The sequence below is a fragment of the Dipodomys ordii genome, unplaced genomic scaffold, assembly GCF_000151885.1.
Source record: "Dipodomys ordii isolate 6190 unplaced genomic scaffold, Dord_2.0 Scaffold72, whole genome shotgun sequence".
Lineage (NCBI taxonomy): Eukaryota > Metazoa > Chordata > Mammalia > Rodentia > Heteromyidae > Dipodomys > Dipodomys ordii.
Window position 1 is genome coordinate 5,383,905 of NW_012267288.1, and position 14,790 is coordinate 5,398,694.

Consider the following 14,790-nt stretch of genomic DNA (forward strand, 5'->3'; position numbering starts at 1 on the left):
TCTTTCCTATTTTCCAAAGACCTCCTGAGAAGGAGTTTCCATTTCCTTGTTTTAGTATTTAACAAACTTCACTTTCAAGAGCACTGTCTCCTGCTTGTGTTAAATCTTGCATGATATTGCCAAGAGCATTATTCATTCTTACTCTGAATAGAGAAGGCACATAGCTGAGTGAGCTTGCTCAAGTTCTCTCTCTCTGTCTCTTTACACACACACACACACACACACACACACACACACTTTTATCTACATTCAAGATCTGAGTTCCTTTAAGGCAGCTATCTTTAGGGATCAGGTAGATAATATATAGCATATAGGATTTAAGACTATAGAAAAACGTGTAAATTTAATGTATGTTAATTTTAAAAGTCTGTAGTAAGTTGGGGATATAATGACGGCCTTTAACTGCATATTTATTTAATGTACAGATTAGACCAAGTTAAGTGTGAATTTGTGTTGCATTTTTCTTGAGAGAGTGAGAGAGAAAGAGAGAGAGAGAGAGAGAGAGAGAGAGAGAGAGAGAAGCAGGTGCAGGGCGGGGTGGGGCAGCTCACTTTACAAACTTTCCCAAAAGGATAGACCATAACAGTAAGGTTGAATTTGTTGTGCATTCAAGAGAAACACATAGGTTTGATTTAGTTTAGGTGAATGATGGTTCTTGTCTATATTCCCCAGTTCTTCAGATTTTCATTATAATACATTTCTTCTGGATATATCTATCACTTAACATGATACACTCAATCTTGGTGACCCATTCTTTTCAGTTTTCTTGACAATGGTGTAGGAATGCTGGGCCCTTCCTCACGAACATGGAGCCAGGAATAAAATTTAAAAAAATATGGAGATTTTTACAAGGAAACATATTACATCCGATTTTTGTTATAGCTCAAGAGAGCTAATATTAGCTGAAGGGTTATTATGTGGTCACACTGTGAGAAAAGCTCTGTCTGAGCAGTCTTCCTATGAGCCTCACTGTTGTCCTCAGAAATTATTACCATGGGACTACTAATTATTAACTATTACTATGGTAACTAATTATTATTAGTTAATTGCAAGAAAACTAATAAATTATGTAAGTTGATGTGAATAAATTGCTATGATGTGTGAAAAATGACAAAATTTCACTCTGAAGTGACTCTAAACTAGGTATCCAATGTACTTCTGAAGGGGATGGGGTTGGGGGGAAGGTACGAGCCACTCCTGACCAGAGACTGAATGTGGCAGGGATGGTTCTGTAGGATTCAGAACTCCTCCAAAGATTGATTCCCCAGGGGCCCTCCTGGACTCTCAGATAAATCAATTCTGGAGATCTCATGTATGGTAACTATCATTAATAAAACTATTGTTGGGGCTGGGAAGGTAGCTCAGTGGTAGAGTGCTTGCCTTGCATGCATGAGGCCCTGGGTTTGATTCCTCAGCACCACATAAGCAAAAAGCAAAAAGCCAGAAGTGGCACTGTGGCTCAAGTGGTACAGCGCTAGCCTTGAGCTAGCGCTCTACCACTTGAGCCAAAGAGCTGAGGGACAGCGCACAGGCCCAGAGTTCAGGCCCCATGACCGGACCCCCCCCAAAAAAACACAAAAGAACAAAAAACTGTATTGTTTACATGACACTTCATAAGAGTTTGGAGGTGACCACATTCTCTTCCCCATACTGTAACTAGAGTTGGCAGATTCGTTAATTAGACTGCAGAATAGTTGTATAATTGTATAATGTATAATGTACACATATATCAAATATGTTCTTTGTACACTTGAAAATATACAATATATAGTGTTTTTTCTTCTTTTCTTTCTCCTTTCTCTCTCTGTATCTCTCTTTTCTTTTCTGGTCCTGGGATTTAAACTCAGGGTCTGAGCATTATCTCTGAGCTCTTTTGCTCAAGGCTTGTGTTCTACTACTTGAGCCATAGTTCTACTTCCTGAGTTTTGCTTGTTAATTGGAGATCAAAGTCTCAAGGATTTGTCTGCTGGCTTCAAAACTTGATTCTCGTGAGTAGCTAGGATTATAGGCATGAGCCACTGATGTCCAGCTTCAATATTTTTCAACTAGGTGTTGTAAAATAGGACAACAACAAACTGATCTAAGATGCTATCTATTCTTTCTACCCTTATCATTTTCCTTTTTCAGTTAACTAGGTCATACCTGCATCATGGTCCAACCAAATCTGCCTCTCTCCTTCCTGATATCCTCCTGACAGGAGTGGTGCCTCCAAGTAAATCTCCACAAAGCTAGTCCTGTCTTGACATCTTCCTCTTAGAGGACCACAACTAACCCATACTGGTAGCAGATGAAGCACCTATAATCACAGTGCAAGGAGAAAATTGCTTAGAGAAGAGAGCTTGAGCAGATTCAAATGGTAAGTAATCTGTTATTTTGCTTCAGCAGAACTAGTACTATGCAGAATCAAGTAAAAATATTATTTCTGGGGAGGGCAAGTGGAGAACTTTCCATTAGTAATAACAGGAATGTTGACCTGAAAAATGATAATGTGAAACAGTCAGCATGAAACTGGGTACCTATAGCTCACACCTGTAATCTAGCTACTCAGGACACTGAGATCTGTGGATCACAATTCGAAGCAAGCCTGAGTAGGAAAGTTGATGAGACTGTGTTCTCCAATTGACCATCAAAAGGCCAGAAATGTAACTCAAACGACAGAACACTAGCTGTGAGCACAAAAACTAAGGGAGAAGCCTTGTGTTTAAGTCCTAAGATTGCCACGCAGACACGCACAGACACACAGATATGAATGAGTACATATATAGTATTCTAATTGGTGAGCTCAAGTGGATTTATTCTTTATTTGAAATACCAATACAGCCAGACAGGAGGCCTGGAAGAGCCTGGGATCTTCCAGCCTTCCCAGCACTTGCCTCTGATAGTACAGAGGAGATGGTACTGTCATTGCATGGAGGCTGGACAAACAGAAAAAGCTGGTGTAGAAGAAGATGAACCTGGCTGTACCTGCTTTGGTATCTTTGGAAAACAGGTCCAAAGGGTAGGTGAAAGGAGATAGATGTTTACAGACCTTGCTTAAGAGTTCAGAGAGCTGGCTACAGTGTTCACTCAATCCTTGGGCAAGTGTGTCTGATCTTCAGCTCACAACAGTCTGCAACTAGGGCAGACACGTTAAACAAAACCAAGAAGACAAGGTGAAAACCCAGCCCTTCATGTGAATGGCATAAAAGATTCACCCCTTCCTTTCTCTAAGCCTCTCTCCCCAAATAAATCTTTGCCCAAGGAGGAGCTTGTTAGAATGATTTTGAAAGATAGTTGGCAGTACAAATCCTTCCAAAAGGAAGAAATCACTATCCAAGGAGCAAATACTGATTCTAAAGACATAGGCAGTATGAGTGACTCTGAGAAAAGATGGGAATATGGCTGGTCAGTAGCAGACTTGAAGAGGCTGATACTGACACAAGAAAAAGAAAAGCTCCATTCAGGGGCTGGTGGCTCCTGCCTGTAATTTTAGCTACTCAGGATGCTGCAATCCAGAGCATCATGGTTTGAAGCCAGCTCAGGCAGAAAAGACCATGAGACTTGTCTCCAAAATAAACAGCATACAGCCAGCTGGAAGTGTGGCTCAGGTGGTAGAACATCAGCTTGAACAAAAGAAAGTAAGCAGAGCAAACACAAGACCCTGATTTCAAAACCAAGTACCAAAAAAGAAGAATGAGGAGGAGGAGAAGAAGGGGGAGAAGAAGGGGGAGGGAGAGGAGGAGGAGAATGAGAAGAGGAAGAGGAAGAGGAAGAAGAGGAGGAGGAGGAGGAGGTTTCTTAGGGAAGGGACAAACCTGATGTGAGGTTTCCCAACTCACATCTGTCTTACACTTGAACAAAAATAAACTCACACACACCCAATAAAAACACCTACAAGTAGAAGATTCTTCTACTTCACCTCCCTTCAGATCTACCTCTAAGGTCAGTTCTAGGAGTAGTGTTTCCAAACTTAGAGGATGAAAGAGAAGATGAAGGATGTCTAGTAAAATGTGAATTTCAGATAATGAAGAGTTTTTAGGGTATGTCTCGTGTGTACCACTACTGTACAAAAAGATATGCTTGGCCAGGTGATGATATGCTTGGCCAGGTGATGATATCTCATTCCTGTAATCTTAGCTCCTCCAGAGGTTGACACCTGAGGATCGCAGTTCAAAGCCATCTCAGGCAGGAAAAGTCTGAGAGAATGTTATCTTCAATTAAAAAAAGTTAGAAGAGAGCTGTGGCTCAAGTGCTAACCTTGAGCAAAAAGAGCTTAGGGACAGCAGCCAGGCCCTGAGTTCAAGCCTTAGTACCAACACAAAGAAAGAGGGGAGTGCGGGCAGAGAAACTATGTTTATGTGAAACCTTACTGACATCCATGAGGTCTATTTGCTTGTTTGTTTTTACCAGTCTTAAACTTGAACTCTGGGCCTGGGTGCTGTCCTCGAGCAATTTTGCTCAAGGCTAGCACTCCACCACTTTGAGCCACAGTACCACTTCCAGTGTTTGCGTAGTTAATTGGAGATAAGCATCTCACAAACTTTCTTGCCTGGCCTGGCTTTGAACATTGATCCTCAGTTCTAAGCCTTCGGAGTATCTAGGATTAAAGGCATGAGCCACTGGCACCTGGATGCTCACGTGTTTTATCTGGCATCTCTAGCTGGGAGTGTCTCCACTTTCAGAGATTTCTCGGAGGTCACAGGCGCATCCCAAGGCTGAGCGCACAGGGCATAGTAGATAAGAGGAAGCTACTGTCCACAGGTCACTCAGCTATTGGAGGACTGTAGCCAGCAGTTAAGCAGTCAGCACCTCCTTTGAATGGAGAGTGTGATGTTTTTCAGGTCTTGGCAGCATTGTCCTATTTCATACAGTAGTCATTTCAATAATGCACAACTGTGCTGACTCCTGCTCTTCTCTCCTGCTCCCTGTGAATGTCTCTCGAAGAAATCGTCTTCTGTGATTTAGAGGTGTCCTTTGGGGCAACCAACAATCTGTGCATAGAAATAGCTATTGTGCATAGAAACATAGGTGAGGAGTCCCTTTCCACAAAGTAATTTTAAATAGCTAGAAATTTGAAAAATGAGCCTAAGGCAATAATACATAAAAATTGAATGAGAACAATAAAAGCAACAAAAGCAGTAGTAATGAATGAAAAATAAATAGTATCTAGATATCTGAAGATACAATTTTTTTAGATTCTAAGCTAATAAAAAAGTCAATTAATTTTTTTTCTTTCCAGGAAAGGGCATTTCCCTTTCTTGAACATACACAAAAAATGGTCCCTTGCTCATATGAGTATACGAACAAAAAAAAAAAAAGAAAGAAATATAGTAACCTGCCAGTATGTATGAACTGACAAACAAAGCTAATCAAGTCTGTCTTCTAGTAAGTATGTCAGAAAGAAATAATAGTTTTGTTTAAAGAAGTAATAAAAACCATTGCTTATAATAAGAATATTCATAGTTGTAGGCTTGAGAAATTTGTGATTGAGGGTTCTCAAGTACCTCTGGTAATCAGTTTAAATATTAAGATAATATTCAGGAATAACATTCATTTTTGGCAGTGTTTTCCATTTCATCAAGCCTGATTTCAAGAACCTTTAGACTTTGCTAGGTTCTGAAAAAAAAGAACGAAGAAGAAATCAATTATCTCCTTTTGGCTGTTTGACAGAGACAACTAATGACTTGTTCTGTCATGAACTGAATTCATAGATATTCATGAGGTACAGAGAAACACTTCATTGTTCCAAGTTGTTTTGTTATTTTAAAATAAATCATAAAGGCGCCACCCCACTCATAGCTGGCAAAGAAATATTTGTCTTCACCTTTATGGTTGTGTAGTGTTTTGACTTGCACAGTTTAGCCTGCATTACATGCCTTTTTTTTTTTAAAGTAGCAAGTTTCATATCTTTTGAAAAGTCTCATTATGTCCATGACCTTATTTGAGAAGAAAATGGAAGTATCTAACAATCGTTATGACACATCCCTAAGTCAGAATAGTGTCTGTGACAAAAGAAACAATAGTACACTTTCCTTCCTTCTCTTTTTCTTTCTTTCTTTCTTCCTTTCTTCCTTCCTTCCTTCCTTCCTTCCTTCCTTCCTTTCTTTCTTTCTTCCTTCCTCTCTCTCTCTCTCTCTCTCTCTCTTTCTCTCAGCAAGGAAGTTATTTTTAACCTTATGATAAATACAAAACTACCTGGATAGATTTGAAACCATTGAACTCTCTTGCTTTGTCTACCTTTGCAATTCAGGGGAGTTAGCTAGTAAAATCTTGTAAAAATCCAGAAAACTAAAAATCCACTGAAATAAAATCCAGACAGACACACACACAGAGACACACATCCTAGAGACATAAAACTTTGAATATTCTCGATTGCCACCAACGTGGTTCTCAGAAAAGACAGTTTATTGGATCTCCCCCGACTAAGAATTAAGCTTTCAGCAACAATACTTGACTCAAACGTTTACTGTCTTGGAGTTTAACAATGGCTATTTGTTTTGATGGCGCAGTGCCCACTTAGAACTTAGTAAAATTCTTGCCATGGGGATCAACAGTGTTTAAAAGGACAAAATGAATAGAAATGTGGCCCCCACGCAGGGTTGGAGTCAGATTACTTGCACTTGAATTCTGGCCCTGGTGGTATTAGTTGGTGAGCTCAGAAAATTTATTTGATTTTGAAATCCTACATTTTACTCACAGTTATTTGCTTCACCATTATGAATGGAGAAGATAATATGTTGGCATACAGTAACCATGTCTAAGTTTTAGCTATTATTATTATTATTCTGTGCTCAGCTGCAGAGAATAAGACCCACTCCTACTAGATTAAACAGAAATAGAATTTGCTAAAGCAGACTGAGCGGCTCATAGATTCTGGAGATGGAAGGGCCAGAAAATCAACCTTGACAGTTACATAAAAAGGATGATACCTGCATGTTGCAAAAGTTGCTCAAGGGCATAGGAGAGGTCATTGCCCAATGAAAGTGTAGGGCCATTTGCTCAAAGTGTAGGAAAATTCCTCCTCAAGCACTGAAATGAAAGTAGTCTCCTTTTTCTTCAATCTTTCTGTCATAACTTGTCACATTTCTTTCTTTCTATCTTTCTTTCTTTCTTTTTCTGGGCCAGAATTGGGCTTGAACTCAGGGTCTAGGTGGTGTCCCTAAACTTTTGTGCTCAAGCTAACACTCTACCATTTGAACCACAGTTCCACTTTCTGGGCTTTTTGTTGTTGTTGTTGTTGTTTGCTGCTCACAGGGATTACAGGTGTGAGCCATCAGTGCCCAGCATCATAAAGATTTTTTCAATGTGTGATTTTATGTTCTAAATAAAGAAAAACTAAAAATTAGAAGTTTGAGTTAAAAGTTTTAGTATAACTTCTATCATTTGTCTTTACACAAGTTTAGATGCAAATATAGTTGAACTCAATTATACAATGTGGCTGAAATGACCACAATTCATATGTCATGGGTCATAGTCATATATCATTGTACATATATCCCAACACTGTCTTCCTGTAGCATACCCATGAGGAAGAACTAAAAAGAAGGAACTATGGGTTGCTCTTTTCTCTTTGTTTTTATGTAACCATTTTGGGTATGACTGGTGACTACGGGGAAGTTACTGGAAGAAGAAAAGAAAGGAGAAGCTGTGTGCCTGTGGCTCATGCCTGTAATCCTAGCTACTCAGGAGGCTAAGAAAGTCCATGAGACTCTTATCTCCAATAAACTAGATCATCTGGCTAGGTTATGCATTGGAAGATATTATTTATTTTTATCCAGAAAGACCTATATTTCACTTTCTGAAAATATTAGTTCCAAAGAAAGCAAAATGTTAATGATAGAAAATGCATATATTTCTGTTTAAAGAAACACACACATGCTGCAAATGACTAAGTAGTAGAAATGTATATAGAAATATATCATTGTCCTGTTAGGAATAAAGTGCCTAAGGGCAAAAGTCATATGACATAGTATGTTGTACAATCATGATTCCAAGCTGAACAATGCCTTGGGGCAAAACTCGCAGGGACTTAAGTTATCCTCTAAAAGCCAGTTTCACAGAAAGCTCTACTTTATCAGTACCTGAGGACTTTACTTGTGTCTTGCCAATAGTCAATGAGTCAAACTAATGTTAATAAATTTTTTTCTCAACTAGGTCTGAATGTATATGACAACATGTTTGTATTCATTTTTTTCATTCTATTTTAACCCTATATATGTGATTCTTTTTAAAATTTTGTTTCTAATTTTAAAGATAGGTTGATTTTGGTGTGGAACATATTTCATTCCACTGTAGGTATTACTCAAATAACTTAGGTGAAAGTTCTCTTGGCTAAAGATTTCTGGTATAATAATTTTCCTTTCAGTTTTATTTCATTACTGTCAAAGTAAAGGCCTTCCATTTTGAATCCCAGAACTAAAAATAAAGACAGAAATAAACAGTTTTTCAGGATAGAGGTAACACTGGTAAACTATTTTCTACTTTCCTCAAAACATTTATCAATTCATATGACTTGAATAAAATTCTATGATGCATATAAATGAAATCTGTTAGCCTAGTCTGGTAGTTTGATTTCTGGAATATTTTACAGTATTGATAAAAATACATTGTTTAGTAAATATTTATTTGAGAACATGACTCTATCATGCCCCTTATAACAAAAGTGATGACGTGTTCATAACAACTAATAAAGGTAAAGAAACTTTGCAAAGCTTCATCTCCATTTTGAATTATATTAGCATCATCAACTAAGTTTTGAGATATGTTACAAAAGGATTACATCAAGTAGTTAAAGAAAACAAGTTTGCACTTGAAATGTGATTGTTAGGGTTCTTTTCTAAACTGATTTGTGGAGCTATGGAGCATAGCCTATGATAATTTTCTCACTTTCCCTTTCATTTGTAGAAGTGAAATCTTTAACTGGACTCATGGGGGTCCAGATTCAACACTGCACTTTCCAGCTCACAGCTAAAGATGGTCATGAGATTAACTTTCCCTTCTTCATGTGACTAGAGTTTAAGATTATTGAGATATGTATACAAGTGATCAAGTTGCGTTGTTCAAGAAAGGAAAATAAAACACCATCTTTACAATTCATTGTGATTTTGGCTCTATGTTACATGTAGTCAAACTCTCATTCTAAGTATTTCATCCCATAGGATGTCTTTGGAAACAGAAATATGGTTGGAATCTATGAATTTTTCAGTTAGGCAAATCATTATAAGATCTTATAGCATAATTTGCCTTCGGTTAGTCTAACTCTGGATTACATAAACACTTAACTGGTGCTAAATTCTCCTAAAAGATAATATATATCCAGAATTGAGGTTGTTAGATTGCTACATGAGCCATAAAATACCAATTGCTCCAGTAAAACAAGGCAGAATAAGACCAAAATTGCAAATAAGATTGTAGATAATGCAAATGAGATTGTAGGTAATGTACCTCTTCCTCAGTCTGTCTTCTAATCACAAATCAAAATGATCATTTTTCAGATGGAAGGTGATTGACTCAGTATAACTGACCTCAAGCTCTTAGTGTCAAATTACAAAAAAAAATTGTCCCTTATCATTTGTCTGAAATTTGTCATGATGACTTGCTTTTATTAGAATAAAACATTTCATTGCTCTCTATTGGGAAGATGTGTGTGTGTGTGTGTGTGTGTGTGTGTATGTGTGTGTGTATACATCCAAAGAACTATATGCACAACTGTTTGAAGCAACCTGTGCATAATCTCAAATTTTGAGTTAAGAAGTTTATTTCTGGCTCTCTTTAGTTTGTTCTACGAGGAGGTAAAGAAGGATAACCAAGCTTATGAAAACTTCTGACAAAGTTTCAAGGGATCTGCTGAAACATTGTAGGCTTTGAGAAAGCAGCCTCAAGATATTGAAATATTTTACAGAAGAATGAATTACTAAAAATGTATGCCTCAGTATGCTAAAGACTATACAGAAGAAGTTACATCACTCAAATGACTTTATTACAAATAAAATTTGATATTTATTAAAATGAGGTACAATTATAGCTCTGCTCAATGTTAATGCCAATAAAGATATACAGGTTTAAAACCGGCTGAAATGTTTATAAAGAGATGTCAAAACAATAGCTAGAGGCATTAGTCTAAACATTCCACTCTGCTTATTCTTTTATCAGCTATGGGTTGCTGGGTATTCTTAAAAAGAGGGGGGGCTGGGAAGGTAGCTCAGTGGCAGAGTGTTTGCCTTGTATGCATGAGGCCCTGGGTTCGATTCCTCAGCACCATATAAGCAGAAAAAGCCAGACGTGGTGCTGTGGCTCAAGTGGTAGAGTGCTAGCCTTCAGCTGAAGATGCTGAGGGACAGTGTCCAGGCCCAGAGTTCAGGCCCCACGACCAAAAAAAAAAAAAAGGTAAAACAAGACTCTGGCTTCTATTTAGCTTGATCGTGATTTGCATGAAGGTCTCAAGATACATTGTTAAGTGAAAACAAGTATGGATTTGGTAAATTTACATAAGATGTAATGTAAATGACTCATGTGTCCTATATTTGATACAAATTTCTTAACACAGCCCTAGTCAAAATGTTAACAGCATTTTGTTTTTAGTAAGTTATAGCACTTTGTCTCCTTCCTCTATTCTTTTATAATACATATGTCTTGGTTTGGGATTAAAATAATTTAGGGTATCAAAAAGAGACGTCCAAGTAACATGAATATTCTTGTATGTGTTTGACCCTTATAGATACTGGATCCCATTGCTACTGACATCATGAATATGGAAGGTCACATGCCTAAAAGCTCTGAAGCAGAATGTCTACTAGATATATTTACTTAAATATCTGGTGAAGGTAAATTCACATCCTCTTCTATTTCTTTCAGCACCTCTTGTAATTAACATGAACAATGAATTGCAGTCATGGATCTCTCTTATATTCATTGTATCTCTTAATAATAAGTGACATTCTGAAAGATATGTCATTCAGCCACTTGGTTGTTATATGAACATCCCAGAGAACTTAGACAAACTTCAATGACAATTTATATGTACCTATATTATAGTTCTGTGACATCACAAGTATATGTGTGGTCTATCACTTCTGAAACATTATTATGTAGTACATGACTATTTTTAATAAACATTTTTATTATAAAGATACTGTACAGAGGGGTTACAGTTACATGAATAAGGTAATGAGTACATTTCCTATCGAGCATTGCTACCCCCCCACCAACTTGTAAAGTTAATTTTCAACATAGTGTCTTGTACATTTCATTGTTGCAATGGGTCAATCTGTATCCTTGTTTCAGCATTTTGTTATTTCCCTTCCCCTCCCCAAATTAGAAAAATGTATATACAAGATTCAAGACACTGGAATCAAATGCAGTGAAAACAAGAGTTATACCATGGGGAGAAAACATACAAAAGAAACAAAAAAACTCACATAGTACATTGTAAGTACATAAAAAACAATAGCAGCAAAGATAAAACCTCTTGTGTCCCTATCTTGGGGTTCATTTCACTTAGCATCATCTTATATGGTCATATGTACATAGCTTTTGATCTTTCCATCTTGGTACATGACTATTTTGATAATCAAGATACTCAAAATTGTTTTTAAGTTAAGCAATCTTAAAATGTTTTGTTGTTATATTAGGAAAAGCTGTATATAATCCAAGGAAGCTAAATAATTAATTGTAAATGTATACTATGAAATAGATAGGGAATTTAAAGAAAATGAAGTTAATTTTTTGGGTATGTGTGTGTATGTGTGTGTGCGTGTAAGCACTCATGTGTTGGTACTAAGGTCTGGAACTCAGGGCTTTGTGCTCCTGCTTGACTTATCTGCTTAAGGCTGGTGCTCTACCACTAGAGCCACACCTTCACTTCAAGTTTTTTGCTGGTTAATTGAATTTGTCTGCTTGAACAGACTTTGAATCACAATCCTCAGATCTCAGGCTTCTAACTTGCTCAGATTACAGACACAAGCCAGTAGCACCTGGTTCAAGTTGATTTTCTTTAAAAATTCTCCAACTGTATTTATTGTAATGACCTTGAAAGAAAAATATTTGAGAGTAGATTCTAAGTAAAATTTGTATTTAAAAAAATTTTTTTAGTTTGAATGTTATACAAAAAAATATGTAGAAAGTACATGTGTGTGTGTGTGTGTGTGTGTGTGTGTGTGTGTGTGCATGTTTGCAAAATGTGTGATAAAAGGGCAAGGAAATTCAAGAGTGCAGAGTTGCTGTGTGGTTATGTTGTCTAGAGGAAAAGTCTTTGAATTTTCTTTCTTTTTACTTTAAAGCCAAGTCATCCTAGGTTTTCTCTTGCTAATGGGTAAATTCCATGCATTCTTTGAAAAGCACAGGTTGTAATGTGACCTTGCAGAGTGGCTGCTATGATTAGAGATAATATTACCAGAGCATTCATGTACTGTTGCATGGTATAGTAGAAACATTCAATATACTACTGAGATAATTCTTAAAATATGGAAAAATGTAATGATATATTTTTCATGTAACATGCCTTGACTTCTATTATTCAGAAAAAATAGGAGAAGGAAAGCTCCATGTAAAACATAGTCTTTTTTTTTTTGGCGGCGGGGGGGGGGGGTGGGGGGGGGTGGAGGGGTGCGGTCATGGGGACTGAACTCTGGGCCTGGGCGCTGTCCCTCAGCTCTTCAGTTCAAGGCTAGCACTCTACTACTTGAGCTACAGCACTTCCGGCTTTTTTCTTTTTGCTTATGTGGTGCTGAGGAATCGACCCTAGGGCCTCATGCATGCAAGGCAAGCGCTCTACCACTGAGCCACCTTCCCAGCCCCCACAAATAGTGTTAAATACATGCCCTCTATAAGTGAATTCACTGAGTCTACTATTAAAACATGTTTAATTACATAACATTTTGGATCATATGGAAAAACATAATCATAATAAATAGAAAAATAACCATAATAAAAAGGTTCTACTCATAACAGAGAAATCAACAGCCAATAGAAGAAAACTAGTTTAAAAACCTTTTAAAACCTACATGAAGGAAGGTTTGCTGAGACCTTTGTGAGAAATCTTCAGTACAGATTGAGGATTCAAAGTCAGCTATTCCCAATGAACTGATAGATTTGGCACAATTCCAATCAAGTTTGGCAAAGTTTAGGTTCACCAGAGAAAAAGCTAGAGATGGAATTTAGATATAAGACTTTTGTTAGGGATTGGCATCTGAGAAAAGGAGAGAGAGCAGGACTAAGCTAAAGGAAACACAGATCAGAACCAACAAAAAATTCAGCCAACCAGGGAGGAGCTTTGGGGCAGATGCTGTCCAATGGAGCCATCCCACCTCAGCTGAAAGGAACAATTCTTTCCACCACACTCCACACAGCAGTGAGCTGACACAAGTGGCTTTGGGAAAGGTGTGGCCCAAGGAGCCCAAAGCTGGAAACTGTCCAGATGCCTTGCCACAGGTGACACTGGTACTTGTTGGCACAGATATGTATTTTATTACAGATTTGGGAGAATTGATGAAGTGGATTTAAATTCAACTGTAAGAATAAAGGAAGACAAATAGTTAAAAAATTTTTAGGGGAAAAAAAGGATTTCTGAGAAGGGATTTGACTCTGTTATGTAGCTTTCTGTGTTTGTGCTATTACTGGGGTTTGAACTCAGGGACTGTGCAATGTCATAGCTTTTTTTTTGTTTTTTTTCTTTCTCAAGGCTGGCACTCTAACACTTGAGCTATATTTCTACCTCTAGCTTTTTGATGGTTAATTGGAGATAAGAGTCTCACAGACATTCCTTCTTGGGCTGGCTTTGAGTCACGATCCTCAGATATCGGCCACCTGAATAGTTAGGCAGGCCACCAGTGCCTGGCTACTAGGTTAAGTATGAATACTCATTTTAAAAGCCTCAATCATTGCTACAGTATTGCCATAAGAATAGATTGAAAGCTCAGTGGACACCCTTGTAAAAACAAATTCTGATACACATAAATATTAAGGGCATGACTTTGGGACAAGAAGTTCACATTTACTTGTTTATTTTTGAGATGTTAAAAATTTTAAGGTAGTGGCACCATTTATCTATCTATCTATCTATCTATCTATTTTTTGTCTGTCGTGGGACTTGAACTCTGGACTTGGGCACTATCCATCAGCTCTTCAGCTCAAGGTGAGCACTCTACCGCTTGAGCCACAGTGCCACTTCCAGTTTTCTAATGGTTTATTGGAGATAAGAGTCTCATGGACTTTCCTGCCTGGGCTGGCTTCGAACCGTGATCCTCAGATCTCAGCCTCCTGAGTAGCTAGGATTACAGGCGTGAACCACCGGAGCCTGGCAGTGGCACCATTTATGGACACAAAGGTAGTTTGCTTCCTAGATCCTAGCTTCCTGCAGCTGTGGCCTTGCTCATTATTATACTTATTTGGATGTATAACTAAAGACAAATCATTTTGGTTTATAAAATACTCATATAGTAGTCATACTGATGATACTATGGACTAGGGACAGATGTATGATTGTGGTGAAGCATGAGTTTGCCTCCTTACTCTGCTGGGACAATCTTCTATATAGAGGAACACAGATAACTGTCTATAGTTAGGAACCAACCCCAGCCCATCACTTTTGTTCTCTGGATCTTTGTATTTAGGCATATTTGAGTAATTAATTCATAATTTTGATGTAGTGAAGAAGGGTAGGTATAAGAGTATTGTTTCCTGAATCAAGAAAATGTGGTATATATACACAATGGGATTCTATGCCTCCATCAGAAAGAATGACATTGCCCCATTTGTTAGGAAATGGAAAAACTTGGAAAAAATTATATTAAGTGAAGTAAGCCAGGCCCAAAG